Source organism: Elephas maximus, chromosome 2 (assembly GCF_024166365.1).
Source record: "Elephas maximus indicus isolate mEleMax1 chromosome 2, mEleMax1 primary haplotype, whole genome shotgun sequence".
NCBI classification, from domain to species: Eukaryota; Metazoa; Chordata; class Mammalia; order Proboscidea; family Elephantidae; genus Elephas; species Elephas maximus.
The window spans coordinates 63,221,606-63,245,354 of NC_064820.1; the positions used below are offsets into that span (position 1 = coordinate 63,221,606).

The 23,749-nt window shown below is 39.7% G+C and overlaps 1 protein-coding gene across 16 annotated transcripts in view; it reads right to left on the reverse strand.

Annotated features, from left to right (window-relative positions):
* The window catches only part of PDE4D (phosphodiesterase 4D), a 1,645,162-nt gene that overhangs the window by 53,902 nt on the left and 1,567,511 nt on the right, over window positions 1–23,749 (reverse strand). The gene's annotated exons all lie outside the window — the stretch shown is intronic.

Consider the following 23,749-nt stretch of genomic DNA (forward strand, 5'->3'; position numbering starts at 1 on the left):
GGCGCGCACGCACGCGTGGCCGCGTACCTGGCCCGCGGGGATCCCGCGCTTTCAGCCGAGCCGCTGCCCCTCCCAGGTTGCCCGGCTTGCCCCTACTGCCAAAACTCACTCATTGTCTCCAACACCCGCTGTTTCCAGCTAGGTTTCCTGGGACAGCCTGACGGCGGCACAGAGAAGATTATTTAGGACCCGAGCAACCTGCTAGTTTCTGAGGGTTTAGGGTTTACCTCCTCCAAGGTGGGTAGGGTGATTCTGGGAATAAAAGCATTTTATGCAGATCAGACTCTCAGTAAAGCCTAGCTCCTGCTAAGTACCAGACTTCTAATTTTGGGGGTGGACAAAAACTAGCAAACGAAAACACAATGTTGTGGGGTCGAAATGCTTTAGAATTCACAGATTTGAGGGTACGTTGTATTTTCATATCCAAAATTGCCTAAGAGTCATCTTAAAGGAACAGTAACACGAATGCAACACATGGTATGGACAATTTGTACATGTTCTGCGTATGTGCGCCTTTCATCTGTGAAATTGCTAATCAGAGACCAGCACGGTCTTGTGGAGCCAAGGCAGCAGGTCTAGAAGGGTGTTTCTACCCACCATTCGCAGAATAAACTACTAATGTGTGCAAATGAAAAAACTACATCCAAAAGCATCATATGGAAGTCAATTCTGTTTGCAAAAGCTGATCTAGGGGACCGAGGCACCTCTTTATAAACTGAGAAGTTGTAGGAGAATTTCATCACCTTAGTTTGTGGATAAGGTGGGAAATCCAAATTCCTAAAAGCCATTTCATAGAACTTCGTTATAGACAATTAGAAAGAATACATTGAAAAGCTTATGTGAAGTTGTTGGGATCCCTTTTCTTTGTCTTCACATCAACAGGTATTGGCAGAGAATAATTTCTGCCCTTGAAATTTAGACTACATAAGTGATCAGTGGCACAACAAAACATGTCGTAGACTGAATTTTAGGCTTCAGGGATTTTCCAGACAGATTTCTACATAAAATTTGTAAAACTTAAAGTATTTCAAAGTGCTTGTTACATATTCCACATGGCTAGTTGTTATCAAGGATTCTTGAACTGTTAGCTATTTATTTTGGGAACTCTAAGTTAAAATTTGCCTCTTTTATGCTAGTCTTTTTTTTTCTGCACCAAACTCTGTAAACACATACTTTAGATGAAGAAACAACTCTTTAAATCATGTGAAGTAATGTGAAAGATTGGAAATTTTCTTTATTGACAAAAGGAAAAACATTAAAAATAATTTTAAGTAGTATAAAATATTTTATCTGTATAGCCTTTTCTTGATTATAAGAATATAAAAATATAACATGCTTGTTATAAAAATGGAAACATTTTACATAAAGACATAACATAGGAAGTTCCTTGTAATCCCATTCCCTAAAGATCACAAACAGTAATTAAGTCTATGACCCTAACATAACCATTTTCATTTTACTTAATACTTTCCATATGATAGTATAACGTTACCTAGTTGTGATGGTAGTACATCTACCATATGTTGAGATTTTTGTTTTTGAGGGGAAGTTTCTATTCTTTCTTTCTTCTTTTCTTTTTTCCTCTCTCTACTATATAAGATAGGGTTGGAGGAAATTTTAAGAGGCAATTAACTTATTTTAGGTCATGTGTGTTGTCCAGTAGGTTAAAGATGTATAACCATTGTGTCTGGAATCTCTTCACCACCATCTTACCAGTTGGTGGTTATATCCTGAAACCACCAGTCCCCTTTCTGCACCGCTATGACTTTTGTTTTCCTTTTTCTTCACCCCTGTACTCCAATTCTGCCAAAATCTGAGCCCTAGGGGACTTCTCAGAAAGTAAGTAAACCCCCTCCTCATCTTTACCAACTGCTCAAAGCTTTTTAGAAGTCAGAAGTACAAATACAGGCCCATAACCTAACAGGATGTGGCAACACATATTATATTTCGGTGTTGATTTTTTAGTGTGGAAATACTGTTTCAGAAAGTTTCAGGTTAATGCTTCAAGACATTATGCAGTCAAACACAGCATTTTCTCTTAAGACGGTAGTATAGCGACAAGAGGGGCAACTTTACTTCACAAGATTCATTTTATGCCCAAATCATGGATTAGCTACTTTGACAATGAATATTTGGGTATAAACATACTGTGTTTTGTAAATATATTTTAAACTATAACATATTCTGTATGGATCTGGAGAATGGTGGGAAAAATGACTCAGAACACATCCACATACCGGTAAGTAAGAAAATAATTACTGACAACAGAGTCAAGGACAGTTCGTTCCATAAAACTGTTGCTCAAATAAAGAATTATTGTTGGTATTAGCATACAGCTGAGAATACTACTTTTTCTAAATTCCTAGGTTAATAGGTAATATGGCTAGCCACAGTTTTTCAGGGTCATTATTAAAGCTTAACTTTCAGGAATTTCAACCCCAAATGTTCTAAGACATCGAGTAACTGACCTTTTCATCCCTACTGAAAAAGCCTCCATGTGGGGTTGCCAGCTATTCTGCAGGAAATTGAGTCACCACACCAAACAACACACGTAAATGTCATCGACCACTAGCAGGACAAAAACAATGAGCCAGATTAATTTTGGATTTTTACCAAGAACACATATTGCATTCATTAATAAAATACTATCCCCCCCCGCCACGAGTAAAAATCACTGCTTAAAAATATAGTAAAACTCTTCTACAATAAAACCTGTGAAAGCCAGGACCTGTGTAAGGAGGTAACCTGTTAGAGAAGGAAACACAACTATTTTCCACTAATAGAGGGTGATAGAATAATGGTAAGGCTGGACCCTGTCAAAGGTGGAAAATTTGAGAGACCCGGAAAAACAAGATAGTCCCATTGAGTTTCGGCTCTCACAGTTTTCGCCATATTTAACTGTCTGAAATCTTGCTAAGGCAAGGAACTAATGAGAGGAAAAACTTCAAAGCAAAAACTCTTCGCTTAACTCCATAAAAGCTAGGAGAAGACTACAGAACAGCAACTGAGAAATAAACTTGAGCCTTTGGAAGTCCCCTCCTACAGTTGCATTGGTTTTCTTCAAGGGACCCTTCAGCTATGTCACACCTGTGGTTCTTCTCAGGATCCTCTGTGAATAAATAGTCCTCAGCTCTTCCTGGCCAGCAGTTGGCTTCCGTCATCGTGATGCACTCAAGGGTTCCCCTGACACATGGCCTGAAACTGTGCCAAGGGCGCCAGGAGAAGATGCTGAAGCAGCAGCTTCTCTTTAAAAAGGAAAAAGGCAATACCCTCAAGAGCCACAGCTGTTAGCTAGAGGTTGAGGTCATTTTCTTCTGAGATGCTCAACCATTTATACTTACCCACAACTTACAGTGTTGCTAACCATTGAGGTAAAAGGATTCACTATACACGAACATAAGACTTCTCTGGATGTTGGTTTCTTTGCCAACACTTGAGGAACTAACGATCTGTATAGGTTCGTAATTCCTAGACAGGCTTATTTGTGTAAATGAAAAGAACAAGTCCAGAAACATATCATTTAGTTTTGACATTTATTGCTGTTTCTAGGTGCTGTAGAGTTGATTCCTACTCCTAGCGACCCTATGTGACAGAGTAGAGCTGCCCCACAGGGTTTCCCAGGCTGTAATTGTCCCACAGGCAGCTAGCCAGGTCTTTCTCCTGCAGAGCCTCTGAACGGGCTTGCACCACTAAGCTTTTGGTTAGCAGCTGAGCATTTAACTTTGGGGCACCAGGGCTCCTTTTTTTTAAACTTCATTTTAAAACAAAAACAAAACTATGACAGCTGATTCATATTTTTTATTTTAAATCAAAATATTTCGCTCAACAGTTCCTAAGAGCAAATACTTAAATATATGTTTTCCTAACCAATGCTTCTCTTCTGTCTCCAAAATTCTCTATGTTCCTAAGGAAGGAGTTGATAGTGTCTGAAGTGGGTAGAGCTAGAGATAAATGATTCTATTTCACTTTGTAATTTCTTTGAGCTAGTCACTCTCAGAGTTAATTACAGTAAAGGATTTTGTGCAGTTTAGCTCTAACTTTCCTGGCTTACTTTTTTCCCTCTATACATTTTATCTTATGGGAAATACACGAAGGCATTGGACTTGCTTTCAATGTGTACACATAACAGGTTTAAGCAGAGCTTGCCAGGTAAGCTGCTCTAATTTCCAAGTATATCTCAGGCTTCAAGTTCTTGTTCTGAAGTATTTAAAAATCTTATGAAATATATAAAATAACACTTAGTACTTCAAAAAACCTTCAAAGGGAGGATGTACTTAATTTTGTGAGATTTTTCTTTCCTTTTATCTCCCAATTATCAACAAATACCCCCCACCCACCCACACAGGGCAGCCTAATGTTGTGATAGAATTTTTTTTTTAATGAAATAAACACTAGATTAGATTTCACCGATTTCTAGTTCCATCAGTAATTCAACGAACATTTATTCAGCACTAACTACATGTCATGCACTTTTACTAGAGTCTGTAGAAATGAGATGACTAAAAGAGTGAGTGTCTTTTATCTCAAGGAGTGCCTAGAATCCAGTTCAGGAGACTATTTCAGTCTTTTTTTTTTTTTTTTACACTGTAGAAGGAGCCCTGCTGGCGTAGTGGTTAAGAGCTCAGCTGCTAACCAAAAGGTCAGCAGTTCTAATCCACCAGCTGCTCCTTGGAAACCCTATGGGGCAGTTCTGCTTTGTTCCATAGGGTCACTATGAGTCAGAATTGACTCGATAGCAACAGGTTTTTGTACTGCAGAAAAAGCCCTGGTAGTGCAATGGTTAAGTGCTTGGCTGCTAACCAAAAGGCAGGAGGTTCAAACCCACCCAGTGGCTTCATATGAGAAAGACCTGGTGATCTGTTCCCGTAAAGATTACAGACAAGAAGTCCCTATGGGGCAGTTGTACTCTGTCACATGGGGTCTCTACGAGTCAAATCAAAGCAACCACACCTAACAACAACATCCTGTAGAAAGCACTCTGAAAAAAGGAGGCACATGGTCTATGGGAGAACAAAAAGAGGGGCATTTAATCAGACTGGAGCAGAGGTGAAGTGGGGAGAAGGCTTCCTGAGAGGGAGAGGAGAGATCTCAAAACTGAGTACTAAAGAATGAAATAGGAGGTAAACTGAAAGGGTGGGCAGGATTGTTAAGAGAAAACATATGAGCAAACACATGGACCTCTGATCAAGATATGTGTATGTGTATACAAAGAAAGGCACTATCATCAGCAGAGCCTGGATCGGGGAAAAGAAGTTGGAGAAATCCATATTCAATGGCCATGGAAGTCATGTAAAGGTATCCACAGGTAGGGCCTTTGGACTGTATCTTCAAGAAGAGGAGCCGCCCAGTGGTTCAGAGGGCTGCATGATATGGGCTCTGATTTTATTTTAGATGGAAAATTCTAGGACTGTGCAATAAATGGGGCTGAAGAAGGCAAGGCTGAGGTCAGTGAGACCGTTGCTTTGGCCATATTATTATTAAAATTAAATAATTTCTAGAACCTTCGTTGCTCTGGTATTTATTCTTTTCTATGGCAATCTCACTATTAAAATCCTACATAAGAAAATATGTTCCCATGATAGGTCAACCATGAATAGGACTGTCCAGTGTGACCTGAGAAGGGATAGGCTTCTTGTACTTAAAAACCATAATGTGTAAGTCACTGAAATTTTAATCATACTATCTATAATGATAATGAGGTGGATAAAACTGTATTCACTGGAATTTGTTTCAGGGGGAGCCTGCCGACAGAAAGAGTTTCATAGGATGGCTAATCATGAAAACAGGTGAGACTTTGAGGAGCCCCTTTTTGGGTGGAACTGTTCTTGATCTCTGCATAAGAAAGGGGAAGTATATGCTGGTCTCTCCAGAGGAAATAAAGTGTGTGCGCATGTATGCAAGAAAGAAGAGACAGCTTGGTCTACAGTGTAACTCCACCTTGTAAGTCCCCTCTTCACATCTTCAATGAAGTTACTGAACTACAAAATGCTGAAGTAAAGAGTTTTTTTGTTTTTTTAATTCAGTGAAGAGACTGAGCTTTGAGGCCTGATTAGCCCAGGCAGAAATGTCTACCTGAGCTGACACTTGAGAGTAGAGGGCCGAGAAAGAGGGGAAAGCTTTTGGAACTCAGTGCAAGAATAGGGAGGACGTCTGTCCAAGGAATTGGAGTTTGAGAAAACTTCAGTCAGACACCTGGGTTGTGGACTTCACATGACATATGTAAAACTGTAAGCAATATTATTCCTTGAAGGAAACTGGAGGAGTAGAAGAAGGTTCCAGTCTCCATGCTATTATATACAATCCTTGTTGTCATTGTTGTTGTTTGGTGCCATTGAATCAATTCAGACTCATGTCAACCCCATGTGCACCAAAATGAAACTGCCCAGTCCTGTGCCATCCTCACAATTATTGCTATGCTTAAGCTCATTGTTGCTACCACTGTGTCAGTATATCTCGTTGAGGGTCTTCCTCTTCTTCACTGATTCTCTGCTTTACCAAGCCTGATGTTTTTCTCCAGGGACTGATCCCTCCTGACAACATGTCCAAAGTATATGAAATATAGTCTCATTATCCTTGCTTCTAGGGAACATTCTGGTTGTACTTCTTCCAAGACAGATTTGTTCATTCTTTTGGCAGTCCATGGCATATTCAATATTCTTCTCCAACACCACATTTCAAAAGAGTCAATTCTTTGTCTTCCTTATTCATTGTCCAGCTTTCACATGCATATGAGGTGAATGAAAACACCATGGCTTGGGTCAGGAGCACCTTAGTCCTCAAAGTGGCATCTTTGCTTTTTAACACCTTGAAAGGGTCTTTTGCAGCAGATTTGCCCAATGCAATGTGTCCTCTGATTTCCTGACTGCTGCTTCCATGCGTGTTGATTGAGGGTTCAAGTAAAATGAAATCCTTGACAATTTCAATCTTTTCTCTGTTTATCATGATGTTGCTCATCGGTCCAGTTGTGAGGATCTTTGTTTTCTTTATGTTAAGGTGTAATCCATACTGAAGGCTGCAGTCTTTGATCTCCATCAGTAAGTGCTTCAAGTCCCCTTCACTTTCGGCAAGCAAGGTTGTGTCATCTCCATAATACAGGTTGCTAATGAGTCTTCCTTCAACCTTGAAGCCCTGTTCTCCTTCGTATAGTCCAGCTTCTTGGATTATTTGTTCAGCATACGGATTGAATAAGTATGGTGAAAGGATACAACCCTAAAACACACCTTTCCTGACTTTAAACTACTCAGTATCCCCTTGTTCTGTTCGAATGACTACCTCTTAATCTATGTACAGGTTCCTCGTGAACACAATTAAGTGTTCTGTAATTCCCATTCTTTGCAATGTTAGCCATAATTTGTTATGATCCACACAGTCAAATGCCTTTGCACAGTCAAAAAAAAAAAAAAAAAAAAAAAACAGGTAAACGTCTTTCTGGCATTCTCTGCTTTCAGCCAGGATCCATCTGACATCAGCAATGATATCCATGGTCCACCTCATCTTCTGAATCTGGCTTGAATTTCTGGCAGTTCCCTGTGGATATACTGCTGTAGCCCCTTTTGAATGATCTTCAGCAAAATTTTACTTATGATATTAATGATATTGTTCGATAATTTCCACATTCAGTTGGATCACCTTTCTTGGGAATTGGCATAAATATGGGTCTCTTCCAGTCAGTTGGCCAGGTAGCTGTTTTCTGAATTTCTTGGCATAGGCAAGTGAGCCCTTCCAGTGCTGCATCTGTTTGCTGAAACATCGCAATTGGTATTCCCTCAAGTCCTGGAGCCTTGTTTTTCGCCAATGCCTTCAGTGTAGCTTGGACTTCTTCATCAGTACCATTGGTTCCTGATCATATGCTACCTCCTGAAATGGTTGAATGTCACCAATTCTTTTGGGTATAGTGACTCTGTGTATTCCTTCCACCTTCTTTTGATGCTTCCTGAGTTGTTTAATATTTTTCCTATGTTACAACTCAAGGCTTGAATTTTTTCCTTCAGTTCTTTCAGCTGGAGAAATGCAGGGCGTGGTCCCTTTTGGTTTTCTATCTCCAGGTCTTTGCATATGTCATTACAATACTTTACTTTGTCTTCTTGAGCTGCCCTTTGAAATCTCCTGTTCAGTTCTTTTACTTCATCATTTTTTCATTTTTCTTTAGCTACTCTATTCTCAATAGCAACTTTCAGAGTCTCTTCTGACATCCACTTTCATCTTTTCTTTTTTTCCTATCGTTTTCATAACCTCTTAGTTTTTTCATGTATGATGTCCTTGATGCCATTCCACAAGTCATCTCGTCTACCCTCTACCACAGCCTGGGGAAGATCCGGAAAAGTTTTCTGAAAGAAGGAATATTAGATCTGAATCTTGAAGGATGGGTTGAAGAGTTAACCAGGTGAAGAACAAGAGGTCGCATCTGAGACAGAGGGCAAACTGTTGCATGTGCTATTGCATGCCGATTGGAGAGCACTGGCCAGTCAAGTAGTTACAAGCAGATATGATGCAAAGTTTGGGCCAGGCAATGGACAAAGATAAAGGTGGGAAAGTAGTCATGGAGAACTTTGTATACTACTTCAAAAGTTTATGTACCTTCTGAAGGAGCCATTAAAAATGTTCTAGGATAGTAAGTCAGGTGGCCAGATTGACTTTTTGGAAAGATTACTCTGGGAATAGTATGAAAGAAGGATTAAAGGAAGGACAAAGTGTAGTTAGGAGGCTATTGAAGGATGGGCGAGAGAGATGATGAGGGCCTGAAAAAGAGGGAAGTGGCTATATTCAAGAGCTGCTAACAAGTTAGAACCAACAGGAAAAGCTTGAGTTTTGGATGAAAAGAGTGACAGAGAAGATAGATCACAGACACTTCTGAGGATTCTGGCTTATACCAGGTTGATGGGTGGATGGAGCAAATATGGTGAGCTTGTTCTGGAAAAGATGATTAGAGATGCCAGAGGAACACTTCCGTGGGAACAACAGATAGTTGAATATGTGATGCTCTGGAACAAAGTCTAGGTTGGAGATTGTAGTCATTCACTCATTTCTTTATACCTCAACTATTCCAAAACAGATATGTGATGGCATGATTGGGAGCAAATAACTGGAAGACATGAACTTGTATTCGGTAGTTGAAACAATGGGAGAGAAGGCAGTTCAAAGAAAATGTGGGATAAGGAGAAAAGAGAGATAGAAGAAAATCGTAGGCAATACCTGAGTTGGGAGAAGAAGCCACCAGAAAGGAGGAGAACCTCTCAGGAGTAAAGAAAGAGGAGAATTTCAACAAAAGAGCATGACCATTAATATTCAAGACAGACCACAGAAGTTTGGGCTAAGTTTTCATTCCATTCTCACATTTCAAGAACACAAGACTGAAGAAGGTTTCAAAGAATTCCAGTAAGGAAGCTTTTGTCTGGAAAGAAGTTTCAGTAAAATAACAATAAACATTTTGCAAGAAGACTGAATAAAAATATTAGAATTGTATATGTTATTTACATATGCCCATGTATAACCTTAGGAATCATTTTATTCTCAGGGGCAGAAGGGGGAAATCTGTGTTTGCCCTAACAAATAATCAACCTCCAGGTTTGCCACTGTGCTTCGATATTTATCTTTGTCAATTACTGCACAAAGCATTCCTTATTAAAAAAAAAAAGAAGGAGTTTGAATCGATGATCCCTGGTGCCTGTCCAGCTTAATATTCATTTTTTCTGTGATCTCTGATACTGTTTTCTGGGTGGGGTGTTGGTTTTAAGGTTGCTCACTAATGCTTAACCTGGGTAGGGTCAAGTCAGTTATTATTATAGAGGGAATTCTTGAATTGACTAAATGTCTTCAAAGATCCCACCCAGTAACAGGAGTCTGGAATTGCATGAGCTTAGGTCAGTTATATATCAGGTGTGGATATTTTTTACTTGAAGTCAGAATCTTCTGAGAAAAAAATGATACTGATAAATAGGAAAGCTTGAGGTATATCTACACCATCTCTGCTTATCTCCACCCTCCCCAATCCATCTTCCCCTCTAATACTTTACCAAATGATTTACCAATTTCTTCTTAAAATCTATAACTGCCACCTTCAGTCAAATTCCCATTTCTCCCTAGACCTAGTTTTTCCCACCCCAGGCCTGTTTATAAGGTCAAAATAATCTTCCTTAAGCCCTGTTTATGGGGATAGAAAATATGCCAATGGATATTGGTGATGGTTACACAGTATGATTGATGTAACTGAGTTTATTAAAATATACAAGTGACAAATGCTTAAATGGCAAATGTTGTATTATCTATATTTTTTACAACAATAAAAATATTTTTAAAGATAGAAAAAAGAAGAATCTTCCTTAAACCTTGTTTTCAATGTGTTAGCTTAAGAACTTGCTACATAAACTCATTCCTGCTTATTGTATTAACATCACACTTTTTGGGTTCATATAAGCCTTTTGTTCAACTAGACTTTCAACACTTTTCCAAACTCTTTTATTCACTATCCCATCTAAGGCTACCTTTTTCATTTAATACTTCCATCTGTATAAAATTTGCTGGCTTCTGTCTTTATGGCTTTACTTGTATCTCTTTTCTATTTGTGTCTAGGCCTTTCTGTAAGTGTCTAGGACAGTTCTTGACATTTATAAGCACTTATCTAATATTGGTTGTGTTAGTGGATAATCAAAAAGTATGCTTATTTTCTAACAATAAGAAAACTTCTTTTCAGGAATGATTCAAGCAGTAATGCTGCCCTAGGTGTGCTTCTCTAGATGTATTTATCTCTGTCTATTTCATGTTCTCAATCTCTTGCTTTCAAACTCTGCTCTTACTCTCCCTTTTAAGAGTATCAGGGGCTAACAGTGCCAGGAGCAATGGTTAAGCACACCATGGTGTCTTAGGGAAGTGAAATATTAATATTAGAATCACAACAACAAATGTTGTAATATATACATAGTAGGTTCTTTACAAAATAAGGTGAAATTAAAATAGAAAATCCACACTAGACAGGTATGAAGTATGAGAATACAGGTGAATGAACTAAAGACCACATCCCATCCAGATAAGCTGAGGAAAATGGGTTCCCCATGCAAACTAAAATGAGGACAAGAGCCAAATCTCCTATCTACTCTTGCTGCTCTAACCTCAGCTAATCTGTAGTGACCACTTTTTTGTTTTTAATAGTGCAATTGTTGCTGTTAGGTTCCGTCAAGTTGGTTTCAACTCATAGCAGCCCCAGGTACAACAGAACAAAACACTGCCCAGTCGTGTGCCATCCTCACAATCATTGCTATACTTGAGCCCATTGTTGCAGCCACTGTGTCAATCCATCTTGTCGAGGGTCTTTGTCTTTTTTGTTGGCACTCTACTTTACCAAGAATGATGTCCTTCTCCAGGAACTGATCCCTTCTGATAACATGTCCAAAGTATGTGAGATGCAGTTTTGGCATCCTTGCTTCTAAGCAACATTCTGGTTTTACTTCTTTCAAGACAGATTTGTTCATTCTTTTGGCAGTCCACGGTGTATTCAATATTCTTTGCCAACACCATAATTCAAAGGCATCAATTCTTCTTTGGACTTCCTTATTCATCATCTAGCTTTCACGTTCATGTGAGGTGATTGAAAACATCATGGCTTGGGTCAGGCACACCTTACCCTTCAAGGTGACATCTTGGTTTTTCAACACCTTAAAGAGGTCTTTTGTAGCAAATTTGCCCAATGCAATGCGTCTCTTGATTTCCTGACTGCCGCTTCCACGTGTGTTGATTGTGGATCCAAGTAAAATGAAATCCTTGACAGTTTAATCTTTTCCCCATTTATCATGATGTTGCTTATTGGTCCAGTTGTGAGGATCTTTTTTTTTTTTTTTTTATGTTAAGGTGTAATCCATACTGAAGGCTGCAGTCTTTGATCTTCATCAGTAAGTACTTCAAGTCCTCTTCACTTTAAGCAAGCAAGGTTGTGTCATCTGCATATCACAGGTTATTAATGAGGCTTCCTCTAATCCCGATGCCACGTTCTTCTTCATATAGTCCACCTTCTCGGATTATTTGTTCAGTATGCAGATTGAAGAAGTATGGTGAAAGGATATAACCCTGACACATACCTTTCCTGACTTTAAATCATGCAGTATCTGTTGAACAGCTGCCTCTTGGTCTACATACAGTTTCCTTATAGGCACAACTAAGCATTCTGGAATTCTCATTCTTCGCAGTGTTATCCATAATTTGTTATGATCCACACAGTTGAATGCCTTTGCGTAGGCAATGATACACAGGTAAATATCTTTCTGTTATTCTCTGCTTTTAGCCAGGATCAATCTGACATCAGCCATGATATCCATGGTTCTACATCCTCTTCTGAATTTGGCTTGAATTTCCGGCTGTTCCCTGTCGATATGCTGCTGTAGTTGCTTTTGAATGATTTTCAGCAAAATTTTACTTGTGTGTGATATTAATGATATTGTTCGATAATTTCTGCATTTGGTTGGATCAACTTTCTTGGGAGAAGAGTAATTAAACCTATATTTTTCTGCCTATACAACAAAGTTACATAATACTCATTCTGTCCTCATGGCATTATTTTGTGTTTTTATCATTACATTCCCCATCATCCCGCCTATATCTGCTTCCCTGTCCCTAGATCCCACACACATATACATGCTCTGCTGGTTTTTCCTTTTTGTTAATAATTTAGATTTTTAATTCTAGACTTTTATTAAGATTTTCCTTAGAACATGACTTTTCTGCCTTAAGAATACTTTCCTAATCTTTATATTATGATTCCCAGTCACATGCTATCATGTATTTGTTTTCACTATAAATTTGATTCATCGCTCACTACTTTTTCTAGAACACATTGTCTTCCCTAGCCCCTGATCTTTTTTCTGACTTTTGACTTGGCAGGAGTACTTGCTTAAGTGATTTCCCATAAAGGGGACATTGATGGTAGGTGTAATTTCTGATACCTTACACTTAAAAAGACACCTTAAAACAGTGCTTCTTAATCCTTTTGGGAGTTGATATGAATTAGAATTGACTCGATGGCACGAAACAACAACATTAAAGCTTTTGAGAATCGGATGCAAGTTATATATTCTCTCTCTCCAGACAACTGAACTTAAGTGCATATGATCAAAACTTTTTACAGTGTTCACTGACCTCCCTAAAGTCACCAAGGACTCCAGGTTAAGAACTCCTTCCTGAATGGGAAAGAGAAGGTAATGGTTTTAATGAAATACTGCCCCAAAATATTTTTTTCAGAATCAGTGTTCCCAACTGATTCTTTATTCTCCCCTCTCCCCTCTTTTTTTTTTTCTTCTTCTTTCTCATAAGTTCCTGCTTAATATCTACTCCTTTCTTGCTATGGGATGTCTAAGGAGAAGTGCCAGGGAGATATTCATTCTATTTAAAGGAAGTGAAATCTGGGTTAAGAAAACACATATGCATGCATGTGTGTGCCTGCGCGCACACACACACGATTTTCAAAGAAAGATGAGGCCCCTTTATACAGGCTATGAACAGAGCCTTAGAAGGGTAAATTCTTTTTTTTTTTTTTTTAATTTTTATTGTGTTTTAAGTTAAAGTTTACAAAATCAAGTCAGTCTCTCATACAAAAATTTATATACACCTTGCTATATACTCCAAATTGCTCTCCCCCTAATGAGACAGTACACTGCTTCCCTCCACTCTCTCTTTTCTAGTCCATTAAGCCAGCTTCTGACTCCCTCCGGCCCTCCCATCTCCACTCTAGACAAGAGATGCCAACATAGTCTCATGTATCTACTTGATCCAAGAAGCTCACTCCTCATCGGTATCACTTTCTATCCCATTGTCCAGCCCAATCCCTGTCTGAAGAGTTGGCTTTGGGAATGCTTCCTGTCTTGGGCTAACAGAAGGCCTGGGGACCATGACCACTGGGGTCTTCCTAGTCTCAGTCAGACTGGGGTGAATGTGAGTGAAGAATCCGAGATCTATGGTAGGGTTCACAAGACCACATGAAATTATCCGAAGTCAGTGTATAAAAAATAAGTACAGGATATGTCATTGGTTAATAATAGAGCAACACCTACTAAATGAGGTTTCTGGAAGGACCTTTCCCAAATATTTGCCAAAGAATGCACCAAAGAACTCTATTCCTACACGATTCTCCTCACCAAAAGAGTTCTTTGGTCAAATAAGTTTGGGAAATACTACATATGTGGCCTATTCTCAGTGATTTGTAATGGACATGAACCTAACAAAAAGTAGAAGGTCTACAGCAAAGAGACACATTTAATGTTGTTAAACAAGTATTACCTAAACTTATTCTATTCTAGAGTGTTTTTTTTTTTTTTTTTTATAACAACTATTATCTCTTGCAGCTACTTTGGAAAACTTTGTCCTATACCCTGGTGGCACCGTGGTTAAGTGCTGTCTTAGTTATCTAGTGCTGCTTTAACAGAAATACCTCAAGTAGATGGCTTTAACAAAGAGAAATTTATTCTCTCATAGTCTAGGAGGCTAGAATCCTGAATTCAGGGTGCCAGCTCCAGGGGAAGGCTTTCTCTCTCTGTCGGCTCTGTGGGAATGTCCTTGTCATCAATCTTCCCCTATCAAGGAGCTTCTCAGGCGCAGGGGCCCTGGGTCCAAAGAACACACTCTGCCCCTGGTACTGCTTTCTTGGCAGTATGAGGTTCCCCGTCTCTCTGCTCGCTTCTATCTTTTATATCTCTAAAGAGATTATTCAAAATACAACCTAACCTTGTAGATTGAGTCCTACTTCATTAACCCATCTGCCTTTAATCCTGCCTTGTTAACATCATAGAGATTTACAACACAGAAGAAAATCACATCAGAAGACAAAATGGTGGACAATCACTCATTACTGGGTATCATGGCTTAGCTAAGTTGACACACATTTTGGGGGGACACAATTCAATCTATGACAAGTGCTTAGGTGGTAACTGAAAGGTTGGTAGTTCGAACCTACCAGCCACTTCACGGGAGAAAAGAACTGGCTATCCACTCCCGTGAGGATTACAGCCTAGGAAATCCTATAGGGCAGTTCTACTCGATTCTACAGGGTGGCTATGAGTTGGAATCAACCTGACAGCACACAAGAGCAACAACATCCATGTTAGGAGAGTCTAAAACATAAACACAGTACATGTGTTCTGTAGCTTCCCATGTTTGAAATCTCTACCAAGGCCATCTTATTTCCTCTCATCATGCCTTCTTATGCTGTTGAGAAATGGCCAGAAAATGGGCTTCCTCTTCCATTCCTTCCTTTCTTTCTCTTTCTTTTCAGAAAGTGCAGTCATCAAATCCACACATATTTACTGAGACTGTCTGATGCACTAGTTGCTGTGAAATATAAGACCATGAAAGATTCAATGGCCTGGGCCTGGGCAGGAACTTATAATATCCTGCTGAGTAACTCAGATACATGATCAGCCACTGCCTTGAAAATTGTATACGGTGGCATATAAATCATTCAGAGAAAGAGGTATGGACTGTAGCTAAGTGTGCAGGGTTCCAGAAGGAAGGTGAACCTGGATGTACGACTTCAATGAAGTTGGGAGTTTGAATGGCTATGGGAGCGAAGAGTCAGCTGGCATTCTTTCAGGTGATAGAAACATCTGGAGGCCTGGATAAGGATCGAAAGTGTGGGCGGTAAATAGCCTGGGTGGAGTACGGCTCCTTTGAAGGAGGAGAAGGGGAATAGAGTTGAATACTGAAATGTATGGCCTTGAGCTAATGGATATTGTGGGAATTGGGTAAGTGAGTGGTAGCCCAGGAAGATAGATGAGGGAAGAAGGAAGATAAAGAGCACATTGCAGTAGTCCTGAAGCACAGAAATAAGCCAAGCATTCTGGAGGTATCCATTATAGTGGCCTACAATGACAGTTATGAGCAATAGAAAGAGCATGGCATTGGGGACAGAGAGACCTAGGTTCAAATCCTAGCTCTGCAATTTAGCAATGGTATAGCAAACTGGTGCAAATTATTAACTTCTCTATACCTCAGTATTCTCTTTTGTAAAATAGGGCTAAAATTATATCCCATAGATGGTTCCCCTTCACCCGTATCCAGGCCATTTTTCACATTTTATTTAAATTTTAAGACTAACCTTAATTTCAAAATCACATACCCATATGCCTATCCTTTTAATTGGTTGCACTCAAATTCAAATGCATGGCTTATTAAAAATTTGTAAATATATATCAAGTCTGTTATATGTGGAGCCCTGATGGCACAGTGGTTAAGAGCTCAGCTGCTAACCAAAAGGGTGGCAATTTGAATCCACCAGCCACTCCTTGGAAATCCTACGGGGCAGTTCTACTGTGTCCTATAGTGTCTCTATGAGTTGGAATCGCCTATAAGGCAATGGGTTTGATTTTGTTACATGTGACATAGGAAAGCTGCTTTTAACAGCAGTCCATCTCCTCCCACTTCTTTTTAAATACACTTTTCAAAATAATCCTGTACATATTTTTGATACCAGTAGTAGCCAGCACCCATACCTCTCTGAAAAGTAAAACAATTAGCAGCAGAATTCATTGTACCTGCTACTTTACACAATTTCAACTGTAGTTTATGCGTTAAGATGCATAAAGCATGCCACTTATATTTTCTGTTCTTAAAATTAGTTTTTTGAAACATTTATTATTCCATAACAATCTGGATACTTTTGCCATGCCCTGATCTTATAAATCCAAATTTTAAGTAATCCAAGTTTATGCCTGGATTACTTAATAAGAGAAAAAAATCAATTGCATACCATTTTCCTTCCCGTTGTCTAATAACATAATGGGTGAATGTCAATAAATGGTACATGTAGAAACTGTTGAACTGGTAAATGTTCTGCTGTGTATAGTCTCAACAACAAAAATAAAATAAAAACCATAATAGGTGTACGTATATATATTTACAGATCACCTGGGTATATTTACTAGCTAGAGTTATTGAAGGTGTGGGCATTTTGCATTGTGATATTTAATTAAGGCATTAACGTGAGTAGAAGGGTCGTTGAGCTAAGACACGTTTGAGAACCACTAAAATTTGGGAACATCATTTTTCTTTAAACAGTATTATGTATCTTAAACTCTTGAAGCACAACCTTAAGCTTTATGAATTTTGCCATTTTGTTAATACCACAATGTTTCATATACCCACTATCCTACTGGAATCATTTATTCTATTCATAGTAATTTTTGTTAGCAATCTAAACACTGGAGAAGTTTCTAGATATGTAGGTCCACATTCTAATTTCAGTCTGTATGTTTTTTGTTTTTTCATAAAATGAAATGATCTAACAATGACTAACAACCAAGCAGGCAGGGAGGCCCAGTAACTATACCCACCCACCTTGAAAGTATCCTTTCTTCTTCAGCTTCAAGGTCCCAGCTAACAAGGCCATTCCTTTTTGGTATTCTTTGAGTTCTCTCAACAAGTAAAAATTATGGGGAACTTCAACTCCTGTGGAGACTGCCTTCTTCTCCTGAAGTCCCAGACTCTACCCATACAGGGTTTTTGGGAGGATTAATTGAGATGACGGAGTGCCTTTGAAAGGTTTTTGATAGTGAACAGCAGTAAGAAATAAAGTTGGCTGTATGACACACAGTTTACTTATTCAAAGTGGGAGGGAGGTGTGATGAATATTATTGTTAATAGTGCTGGTTTTTGAAGAGGTATGGGTGCTTACTAGTAGTATAAAAAATACATACAGGAATATCTTGACAACTATATTTGTTTTAAATAAGGAGGGAGGTGGACTCCTCTTAAAAGCAACTCCCCTGTGTTACATATAACAGTCATGGTAAATATTTCTTTAGTCTTTGTTTAACAAACCATATGTTTAAGTCTAAGTGAAACTAATAAAAAAGAATTTTATGTATGCAATGGAAAATGCAAAGTAACTCTACATGTAATTGATCAGTGTGTGTTGTGTGTGCGTGTGTATATACACATATGTATAAGGAAACCCTGGTGGTGTAGTGGTTAAGTGCTACAGCTGCGAACCAAAGGGTCGGCAGTTCAAATCCACCAGGTGCTCCTTGGATACTCTATGGGGCAGTTCTACTCTGTCCTATAGGGTCGCTATGAGTTGGAATCGACTTGACAGCACTGGGTTTGGTTTTTGGTTTATATATATGTATAAATAATTGAAGGATCCCTGGTTACACAATGGTTAAGCACTAGGCTGCTAACTGAAAGGTTGGTGTTTTGAACCCACCACTGGCTCTATGGGAGAAGCATCTGCCGATCTGCTCCTGTAAAGACTATAGCCTAGAAAACCCTATGTAGCAGTTCTACTCTGTCACGTGGGGTTGTTATGAGTCGGAATCAACTTAACAGCACCTAACAACAATACAGATAATTGAAGCAGAACTTATATGAAATATTTCTCTTACTATGTCTGATTCACTCTGATGTTCCTATTCTATTTAATTAAAAAAAAAAATTACTGATTATGACCCACTAAGTGGATTTCACTTTGAGGACTAAGGTGAACCTGACCCAAGCCATGGTATTTTCAGTCACCTCATATGCACGCAAATTGATGCCTTTGAATTATGGTGTTGGCAAAGAATATTGAATATACCATGGACCGCCAGAAGAGTGAACAAATCTGTCTTGGGAGGAGTACAGCCAGAATGCTCCTTAGAATGCTATCAGAAGGGATCAGTACTTAGAGAAAGACATTGGGCTTGGTAAAGTAGGGGGTCAGTGAAAGAGAGGAAGACCCTTAAGGAGATGGATTGATATAGTGGCTGCAACGATGGGCTCAAGTATAGCAATGATTACGAGAATGGCGCAGGGCTGGGCAGTGTTTTATTCTGTTGTTCATAGGGTCATTGGGAGTTAGAACCAACTCGACACCACCTAACACAACAAAGTTGATTTTGCAATCCATCAATAAGTTTGAAAACACTGAAGTAAGGAATACTAAATCAGCTAGCTTAGTAAATGTTAGTTCTACTTCCTTCTTCTCTTTTCTTCCTCCTTTATAATAAAAACTCTCTCTCTACTTCAATGCTGTCAGTGCAAAGTAAGTAAATCACACGGCAAGTTAAAGTATGACTTCTGTGTTATGTATCCATTTTGTAAGACATTTTTCCATGCACATGTGAGTTTCCTGAGGGCACTATAGGCTTACCAGTTGAACACATAAAACGGGTCACTCACTAAAATGCCTAGAGGAGCTGGACAGACAATGTAAGTAAATGAATGATGTGGTTGGTAGGGACTGAGGGGGCAGTGGATGGGGACTGCAGAGGGCCCAGCAGATGGTTGCCATGTGGGAATGCTAGTTTTAGTCTTGCCAGACCTTCAGATTTTTTTTTGAAGAATCCCCACATTTTGGTTTTTTAATGCAAAAATCTTGCTTTTAAAATGTTGGCAACTAATTCAAAAAAATGTTAAGCATTTTATGGGTCAAATAAAATAAGTCTGTGAGTTTTAGTGGCCAGTTTGCAACTTGTAACATCAATAGTGCTTAGCACTAGTGACAGAAACCTTCTTCCTGAGAGTAGCATTTTAAACACACCCATAAGGACCTTATAATCTGAAGGTAGAGAAATTATATTAAAATTTTTTCTGGAATCTGAGATGTTATGTCAACATGGGGTCTCTGAAAGACTATTTGATTTGGAGCCAAAAGACTTAGATTCCTTTCCTAGTTCCAACAGTTACTCAGGAACTGTCTTGGCCAAATGATCTCAGCTGTCCATGGACCAACTGGGCCCCTGTGAGATGTGCTGTGAGAAAGGCTGGCCTGACCAAAAATATCTGGCCCCAGTAACCTCACAGTTACTAATGACCCAACCAAGTGGGGATCACTGTTCCCAAAAGACCACCATATACCCTATTCCTTTCATTGGCAAATGAATATGAAAAATAAATCTTTCCATTTGGCCCTCATTTTCATTCTAGCCCTCAACACCTTACAAATAAATTTCTGGCAAACTTAGCTAATCCCTCCATGTCTGGAAGTTTTTTCCTCTTTCAATCCCTCCTAAATAACCTAATGTTCCCGAAGCATCTCTTTTATAATAATAATAGTTCTTCTTACTGAAGATTATATTCTGGGCTTTCAATGCCTAAAGGATTGCATTCAAACTTCAGTTAGACTCTTCAGAGCCCCTGTAAGATCTACCTCACTAGACCCATCTGTCCTCACCATCCCTTTGGTTGACCCTGCCTTCACCCCCATCTCTTGGCAGAAGGTTTCCTCAGAGTCCCATCTCTGCAAATTTGGTCATGATGGATTTGTTTGTTTTTCCATTTGATCATCTCCTTTCTTCCTTCTTTCCCTCCACCTATACAATTCTGTCCCTTTACAGTGTACTTCACAGATGACTATTATCTTAAATATGGCCAATGACAAGCTCTGTGTAGGAGCAGCAGGAAGGGCCAGGGTGGAGGGAGTCCATCTTGAGATTACTGAGGAAGGGAAGTGCTCAGGAGGAGATTCAGGGTGATGGGTCTTAAAGGTGGAAAAAATCCATACAATGTCTGTTTTTGTTTTGCCTGGAGTGAGCCCTTTTCATGGGCAAAGTTGAGAAGCTGGAGTTTGTGCCATGATGCATCTTTATCTACTTCAACTTTGTTTTGATTCACTACCTCTCAGCAAATACTGAGAAGCATCCCCATATTTTGTTTTTTTAATGCAAAAACTTCTGTTTTTAAAATGTTGGCAACTAATTCAAAAAAGTGTTAAGCATTTTATGGGTCAAACAAAATAAGTCCATGAGTTTTGGTGGCCAGTTTGCAACTTGTAACATCCACAGAGAATATAAGCACCCCATCCCCAGACATGCTTACATTCTCCGAGATGCTGATAGAATTCAGCAAGATATCTGTTTTCAAGGAGCTGAATTCAGCAAGATATCTGTCTTCAAGGACCTCACACTCTAGAGCTGGTGACTGAGAAATGAGCAATCACAGTGATTTCCGAAGACCTCCACACGTGCTACAGCAGAGGCATGTGCAAAAAGCCACAGAAGTGCAGTGGATCCAGCCAGGCTTCCCAGAGAGGATGTCCACGCCCTTCTCTGCCTCACAACTCAGGATCGGAGTCTGCAAGCTTGACTGGGTTTTAGGGAAGAGTGTATGAACAAGAATGGTGGACCTGGTGGCTCAGATGGGGCAAGCACAAACCTGTGGCCCAAGGCCTCAGGTACATGCTCAAAAAGGTACTCTCCTTCTCAAACTCTTCAAACTCTAGGATAGTACTCTAAGACTGAGAGGAAGAAGAAGGAAGGGAACTACACCTGGTACAGCTGAGGAAAGAGGAAAGAGTAGGTATTAATCTCTGAAAGGAATAGAAACTCGGTGAACTGGGAGCAAGAAAATTGACAAGAAAATATTTAAAGAGGACAATTAACCTGGCAGTTGTGGGAGTCAGAGTACAAAAATAGGGGCAGCCAGAAAAGTGGCTGAAGAGAATCCAGTACTATGAAAACTTAAGTTTTTCAGATTGAATTGCCCACTTGCTATTCCCACTGCCTGCTCCTTTCTTCTTCCCATAAGCTTGTTCCTGTGGCTCCATGGTCTTGCAGTCTTTGTGGGCCAGTGAGGGTTTGGAAATAAGTCAAATAGGGTTACTAACTACCCACTCATCTTTTGGTTTGTGTACAGTGGTGGCTTGTGTGTTGCAATGATGCTGGAAGTAATGCCACCTGTATTTCAAATACCAGCAGGATCACCCCGATGGACAGGTTTCAGCAGAGCTTCCAGACTCAGACTAGAAGAAAGGCCTGGTGATCTGCTTCTGAAAATTATCCTTGAAAACCTGTGGATCACAATGGAATATGGTCCAATATAATTCTGGAAGATGAGACCACCGTGGCAGAAGGCACTCAAAATATGCAGTGGCCGCAACAATGAACTTGAGCACACCAACAATCATGAAGATAGCATAGGACTGGGCAACATTTTGTTCTGTTGTGCATGCCATGATTTGGAGTCACCTCAATGGCAGCTAACAACAACTAACCATTGCTAAAGTAATTCTCCTTCAGAGTAAAGCTGGGCGCTTGAATTTAATTGGCTTGATTAGATCCTGGAGGAAGGTGTCTGTCCTGTATTCTAGCTCTGAGTCCTCTATTCTGTTCATTAGAAATAAAGCTGGCTCTCATGGAAGCTCCATAGACACTTCTAAACTCCCTGAGGGACGGAATTACTGGGCTAAGGGCTGTGGGGACCATGGTCTCGGGGAACATCTAGCTAAACTGGATAACATAGTTTATAAAAAAAAAAAGTTCTACATTCTACTTTGGTGAGTAGCATCTGGGGTCTTAAAAACCTGTAAGCGGCCATCTAAGATATCCCACTGGTCTCACCCCTTTGGGAGCAAGGGAGAGTGAAGAAAACTAAAGACACAAGGGAAAGATTAGTCCAAATGACTAATGGACCACAACTACCACAACCTCCGCCCGACTGAGTCCAGTACAACTAGATGGTGCCCAGCTCCCACCACCGACTGCTTCGACAGGGATTACAATAGAGGGTCCCTGACAGCTGGAGAGAATTATAGAATGAAACTGTAACTCACAAAAAAAGACCAGACTTACTGGCCTGACAGATATTGGAGAAGCCCTGAGAATATGGCCTGTGGACACTCTTTTAGCTCAGTAATGAAGTCACTGCTGAAGTTTACCTGTCAGCCAAAGTTTAGTCAGGCCCATAAAACAAAATGACACTAAAGGGGCACACCAGCCCAGGGGCAAGGTCTAGAAGGCAGGAGGGGACAGAAAAGTTGGTAATAGGTAAACTAAGATCGAGAAGGGGAGAGTGTTGACACATTGTGGGGTTGGTAACCAACATCACAAAACAATATGTATACTAATTGCTTAATGAGAAGCTCGTCTGTTCTGTAAACCTTCATCTAAAATATGATTAAAAAAAAAAAAGAATGTAATCAAGGACACTGAATTGTAAAAAAGAAATAAGGCTGGCTCATCCTTGCTCCTCTTAATCCCTAGATGAACTAACTATATGCCAGGTTATGCTGGGCCAGAGAAGGGGTCTTCAAAGATTTAAAATTCACAAGAACAGTTTTTGGAGTAAGGCAGTCCTTATTTTCAAACCTGGGATTTACCAATGACTACCCTTGACACCTGCATATAAGCTAATTAACTTACCTAGAGTTAGTGCTCAGGTTAAGTGCTCCTCAGATGAAGTTCTCAGGTACTAACTGAATGGTTGGCAGCTTGAGCCTACCAGCCACTCTGCAGGAGAAAGATTTAGTATTCTGCTTCTATAAAGACTATAGCCTTAAAGCTCTTGGGGCAGTTCTACTCTGTCCTATTGTCACTATGAACTGGATTTAACTGAAAGGCAATGAATTTTTGGTTATGGGTTAAACCTGTCCTCTAGTTTGTAAAATGGGGAAAGCAGTAGCGACATCATAGAGTGGTTGTGAAGATTAAATGGGATACCACGTTATCCACACTGGCTGACTGAAAGGGTCGTCCCAGCTTTTCCCAAGGTGGTGAGGAACAATGACCCTGGAAACTGCTCTCAAATTATTTATCTAATTAAACAAGCCAACCCTTCTAACCCAGAAACCCTAAATCTCTGGAGCTTGTTTCTGCTGATTTTGTCAGAACAGCTCAGATGGCAGGGAAGGGCTTTCCGGATTGGAAAAAAAAAAAAAAAATAGCAGTCTGGAAAACAAGGACCTCCGGGTTAAAAGAGCCTCACTAAAACAGTCTGACTGCCCTGTTTACTTTGCCAGATTGTTTAGAGTTAGTAGGGGACTGGGGAAAATTCAGGTTACCACCCAGCAGGATTTCCCTCT